Genomic DNA, 5,992 nt, shown 5'->3' with positions numbered 1-5,992 from the left:
TTTGTGAGAACAAAAGAGAGTAAGTGGAAGACTCAGGGGCCTTTGGTACCAAGGTTCTCAATGCCGACTGCATGCTACACTCTCCATGAAGTTAAAGAAGTGGATAACCCTTCCCACCTGTGGCCAATTAAATCAGAACCTCAGGTAACAATCTGTCTTGAGGTGCCTTGAACCATTGCTTTGGGAAGGAGGGCAACACATTATTATCTTGGAAGAATCTCTTAAGGATTAGGCTCAAAAAAATACTCTTTGAAGCAAGCAATTCTGTAAGAACAATCCGATGCTGATATGTGTATTCATAGTCTAAGTATTATCCAAGCAGTTTCTCCGTTTGCTTCTCGTCCAGGCATCTGAAAAATCAAAACATGCGTTCATTGACCTAAGCAGTAATCAAGTCCTTGGTAGCAAATGTACACAGACACTAATCTATAAATCTAATAATATATATTAGAGTTATCCATTAATTATGGGAGAAACGCCCCTCCCCTCACACTTGACTTCAATGGCAATTATAAAGTCCATTTTGCCAAGAATATATAAGTGCCTCTGTGTTGTGAGACAGCATGGAGCTGGCCTGCACAGCAGCTGACAGTGTGTGTCAGTAGCTCTGTGGGATGACACATGCACAGGACACTGGGGAGTGCTGGGAATGGTCTGTGATCCGCAGGGCCAGTCAGTGATAGTGATGCTATAAGGCATTCTTATGAACAGGCGTGGTTGTGTTCATGGGTGAACTCAGTCCTAGTACCAGTGTGGCAGGGAGGGGACCCATGAACAAAATGACAAGGTGCCAAAGTGGGTTGCATGTGGGTTGTGGGTGCTGTCGTGAGGATTCAGTGGCTGATGTATGTGCCTCCAATCCTGGACACAGAGCCTGCACCTAAGAGGGCATTTCTGAAATAAGGCAACTATATGAATGTTTTAAATGCCTGGAGCATTAAAGATATTTCAAGTGTTTTTGTGTCCTTGGGTTTGGTCCTCTTACTGTGGGGGTTGACGAGCCTTTGGCTATCACTGGTTATTTCAGTTTATGATGCCACCCAGAAGGCAGGATTTTCCTAGAAACAGCAAGACAGCAAATATCCTTGCCTCTTGTCAGCTACCTGGGGGTCTCTCTTGCCTATCCCTTATTATTCCCTAAACTCTGCAAATGGATGGTCGTGATTCTAAACTCACCTACCATCCAGAGCCAAGTCAGATGCGACCATAGTTCCCTATCCAAATGTTATATATTGCGGAAGTCAGCAGGTGGTAATTTCAGCTGCAGACCCCAGGCTATCCCTTCTGGGTGTCTTGTGCCCCCATCTGAATCATGGCACGATGGTCAAGTGGACCAGTGGTCATGCAGGAAAGTCGTGTGTGCTTCCAGCACAGGGTAGAGATGAAGCTATTTGCTAGAACGCCTTACTAATCATGTGACTCCGGCTGAGTATGTAGAGACCTGTCAATCTCCAGAGGATGTCCAGACCCTACAGCACTTTGTGTGTACAAGCAGCCCCACAAGGTAACTAGTCATTTCTCAGGCTTTGAGGTTGCTTGCACTGAACTCCTCGGTGTACCTGGCCTGCCTTCGGGGTCTACCTGCAACCCATTTCTGTGACTCACATTCGCTATCGGGCTGTTGGACTTCACCATAATTTTTTGGCTATTGGTTTCTAGGATGACCACGAAGCTGGGAAGGTGGGGATGGAAGCAGGACAAGTTAAAACATCAGGAAGCTCACCGTTTTTACTGAGATGTGACTGCTTTCTGGGTTGCTGCCAGCATAGGCTTAACATCTAGAGCACATTCCTGGTGTTCTTAGTGGTTTTGTGGCACAGGATTTTCCGGGGTTCTACCTCTGCCCTTCAGAGAGAGAAGAGTATTCATAGGGTAACAGGTGTGTTCTGCCACACCCTTCATGAACTGCAGCTTCATTATGAAGAAAAAAAAAGAGAGAGAGAGAGAGCTCTTGATGATACATGGACCCAGCCTGAGAGAAGTTCTCCAGTGTCTTTGAACACTACCCCTCGGGGGCTGCCGAGTGGCTATTGCCTGGCGGCCTATCTGCTCAGCACTCCATCTTTGCTGTGGGCATAGCGTGTCTGTGTGTTGTTATCATTTGACTTTGTTTGTTTGTTTTGTTTGGCAAGTGTCTCTTTATATAGCCCTGGCTTCCTGTAGCTCACTATGTAGACCAAGCTGGCCTGGAACTCACAGAAATCCATCTGTCTCTGCCTCCCAGATCCTACGACTAAGGGCATGTGCCACCACATATAGCTCATTAGACTTCCTGGTAGGTCTGTAACACCTCTGCTTCCAGGGATTATTTTAATTTGATATGACACAGAGCTTGCCCAGTGCAAACATTTTCTCCCAGTGTTCTTGTCAAAAGTGATAGCAATACCTCCTGGAACAAACAAAAATGAAAAATGAAAAGCGGGCAGACTGCTGCCCAAGATCACCTCAGAAGGCCTTGAAAGACTCCACTATATTCATGAGACCACAGGAGGTATAACACATAGGGCTGTGAGTACAAGCAGGGAACCCCTCTAACGTCCCTGTTTTTATCACTGATGTTCAGGCTCTATACAATAGAAAGTGAATATCAAGGCAGAATCATAAAAGGCCTGCACAGGTATTGAAGTCACCACCACCAAACAGGAACAGAGCCCTCAGCAAAGGTGAGGTTATTTAAGGAAATCTTGGCTCAATCATTAGTTGAACATTTAGCTAATGAGGCAGAAACACATTACAAAAAACATAGACTTCACAGTGAATATTGAGGGTGATCACCAACAACAGATCCTAGAGAGAGCAGAGTCTCTAGTTTCCAAAATTAATTAAGATTTCCTAATTTTTTTTTGTTGGTTTTTTTTTTTAAGACAGGGTTTCTCTGTATAGCCCTGGCTATCCTGGAACTCACTTTGTAGACCAGGCTGGCCTCGAACTCAGAAATCCACCTGCCTCTGCCTCCCGAGTGCTGGGATTAAAGGCGTGCGCCACCATGCCCGGCTAAGATTTCCTAATTTTTGATACTAGTTGTAGGGTATACCAAGAGAGAGAAGGACCTACATGGCAGATGGGTAGAGAATGGACCCTATCCCTGAAGAGGCCCGGGTGTTGGACCTTCTAAGCAAACTCTTGAATTCACCGATTTCAAGTGTGTTAGAGAACTGGAGGAGGCAGAGCACGTGAGACCAGAGAGGATATCAGTCAGGAGACAGGATGGAATTCTGAATAAAAGCAAGTGGAAACACTGGAGGCGAAAAGTTGGCTTAGCACAGTGAAAAATTCACTAGAAATGATTGGGCATGTTTGACCTGGCCAAAAGGAATCGGCGAATGTGGAGTCAAGTAAGATTTTACCGTCTGATGAAGAACAGAAGAATAATTTACAAAGAAACAAGCAGTGTTTTGTAGACCACAAAGCACACCAACATGCAGATAGCAGGAACAGTTGAAGGGAGGGGAAAGGAAAATAGGAACATACTGGGAGAAACAGTGCCTCTCTCCAAGGCACTGGAGAGAGCTCAGTGGTTAGAAGTACTTGCTGTTCAATCATGATGTCCGGAGTTCAGATCCCAGCACCCATGGTGGGTAATTTAAAAATGTCTTTAACTCCAGCTCCAAGGAGTCCAACCCCTGGCCTCACACATATACATAAATAAAAAATAAGAGGTTTTCTTTAAAAATCATGACCAAAATCTATCTTGCTTTATAAAAATGAACAAATACCATTAAAATGTACCTAAGAGGCTGGAAGATAGCTCAGTTGGTAAAGTGTGTTCCTTGAAGCATGGGGACCTGTTTAATAATCAACCTTCACAGCCCGGCGTGGTGGCGCACGCCTTTAATCCCAGCACTCGGGAGGCAGAGGCAGAGGCAGGCGGATTTCTGAGTTCGAGGCCAGCCTGGGCTACAGAGTGAGTTCCAGGACAGCCACGACTACACAGAGAAACCCTGTCTCGAAAAACAAAACAAAACAAACAAACAAAAAAAAATCAACCTTCACTTAAAAAAATTCCAGGCCTGGTGGCACATAGCTTTAATCCTAGCACCCTAGAAGGGTAGAGACAGGCAGCTCCCAGGGGCTCATTGACCAGCCTAACTTCCTCAGTGGCTCTAGGCTATTGACAGACCCTGTCTCAAAGGAAGACAGGGCCTGCCATCCCCTGGCCTCCACACATAGGATAAACACATACACGTTCCTGTTCATACCTGTAGATACAACATGAAAACACAGAAAGCATCTAAAAGCTCAACAATTCTCAGAAAGGGATTGATTCCCTTCACGTTTTTCAGAGGAAATATGCCATCAACCCTTAAACACATGAAATGATATTTGACACTATTATCCTCTAGGCCCCGGAGTCTAGGAAAATGCTAACCAAGGCCCACAAATAGATACCATTGTGTAAATGATAAGATTGCTATAATCAGAAGATAGTACCCAGTACTAGTAATGATGTTGCTAAGGGGAAATGCGAAATTGTACAGCTCACTTTAATAGTTTCACAGGGCTTCAGAGAGTTAAACATATGTGGTTCTTAGCTCTGATACTTAAGGGAATGGAAAACACACACATAGAAGAATGGATATTTGTAAAAGCCAAACACTAGAAACAGCACGAATTCTGACACTATCCGACCACCTTCCTACCTCTTGCCCTTGACTGCCCAGAAGCAGGCTGGGGTGGCTTCCTTTCTTCTGGGTAGCATGGCCTGGTTACTGCTTGTTGTCCTACTGATGTACTTCATGCATTAAGAGTTGAGTAGACATAAGCACAGCCCACAGAATCAATTAAGCAGGGCTCAGAGGGGCTCACAGAGACTGAAGAGACAGTCCTGGAGCCTGTGTGGCTCTGAGCTAGGTCCTCGGCATACATGTAATGGATGTATAGCTTGGTGCTCTTGGGGGACTTCTGACAGTGGGAGCAGGGGCTGACTCAGACTCTCTTGCCTGCTCTTGGGACCCCTTTTCTTCTATTGATTTGCTTTGTCCAGACTTGATATGAGGGATTGTGCCTAGTGTTATTGTAACCTGTTATGCCATGTTCAGTTGATATAGCAGGGAGGCCTGCTCTTTTCTGAAGGGAAATAGAGGAGGAGTGGATCTGGAGGAGAAAGGGGGTGGGGAGGAAGATTGAGAGGACTGGAGGGAGGGGAAACTGCAGTTGGAATGCAATGTATGAGAAAAACTAAACAAACAAAAGACTTGAGAAAGAGGGGGTTGTGGGTGACACATGCCTTTACCCCGGCACTCAGGCAAAGACAATGGACCTCTATGAGTTCCAGGACAGCCTGGTCTAGGACAGCCAGGACTACACAGAGACCCTGACTCAAAAAACAAAGAAACAAAAATAAATAAATAAATATTATTATTATTTTAATAAAGAGACAAGTTGAGAAGAAAGGACAGATTGGTGCCCAACACCTGCATTTTAGTTGAAGCCAAGACTCCAGAGTCTCCTGAGGTCTGCATCAGGATGCAATAGGAAAACTCCAGAATGGGACAGAAGGGAACCTTTAAAGATATGTCTTGTATCAGGTCCTAATTAACAAATTAAGCTAATATGGGTCACAGAGGTCACACACTAAAGTGGAGCGGGATTTAGTACGGTTTGCAGGATACAAAACAGCGAAGCTTAGAGAAGAGGCAGATCTTCCTGTCTCTGTGGTGTTCTCCCTCCCTCCCTCCCTCCCCCCCCCGCCCCCCCCCCCCGCTCCCCCGGTGTTTCAAGACAGCTCTGTGTAACTACTCTGAATGACTTGGAACTCGCTTTGTAGACCAGACTGGCCTCGAACTCACAGAGATCTGGCCTCCTGATTGCTGGGATTAAAGACGTGTCTGCATGTCTGCGCGTAGTTTTAACCGGTCCAATCACGCCATGGTGTAAGTTTCCAGTCGACTCTGAGAAATGAAAGGACCAGGGTGGGGCGGGCTGAACAAGAGGAACTACATTTCCCAGCAGGCCACGGGGTAGGGTGGCAGTGGGGTTGGTCCCGCCATTC

The 5,992-nt window shown here is 45.8% G+C and overlaps 1 long non-coding RNA gene across 1 annotated transcript; it reads right to left on the bottom strand.

Annotated features, from left to right (window-relative positions):
- Window positions 1–262: 262 nt before the first annotated feature.
- On the bottom strand, window positions 263–5,913 carry LOC110285537 (uncharacterized). The gene is made up of 3 exons (XR_015046232.1): window positions 5,790–5,913; window positions 1,724–1,845; window positions 263–350 (listed from the first exon to the last, which is right to left on the bottom strand). It is a non-coding gene; the product is annotated as an uncharacterized LOC110285537 (long non-coding RNA).
- Between the last annotated feature and the right edge of the window lie 79 nt (window positions 5,914–5,992).

This window comes from Mus caroli, unplaced genomic scaffold, assembly GCF_978045245.1.
Source record: "Mus caroli unplaced genomic scaffold, Mus_caroli_1 scaffold_2, whole genome shotgun sequence".
NCBI classification, from domain to species: Eukaryota; Metazoa; Chordata; class Mammalia; order Rodentia; family Muridae; genus Mus; species Mus caroli.
This window is presented reverse-complemented; position numbering and strand designations above follow the sequence as displayed.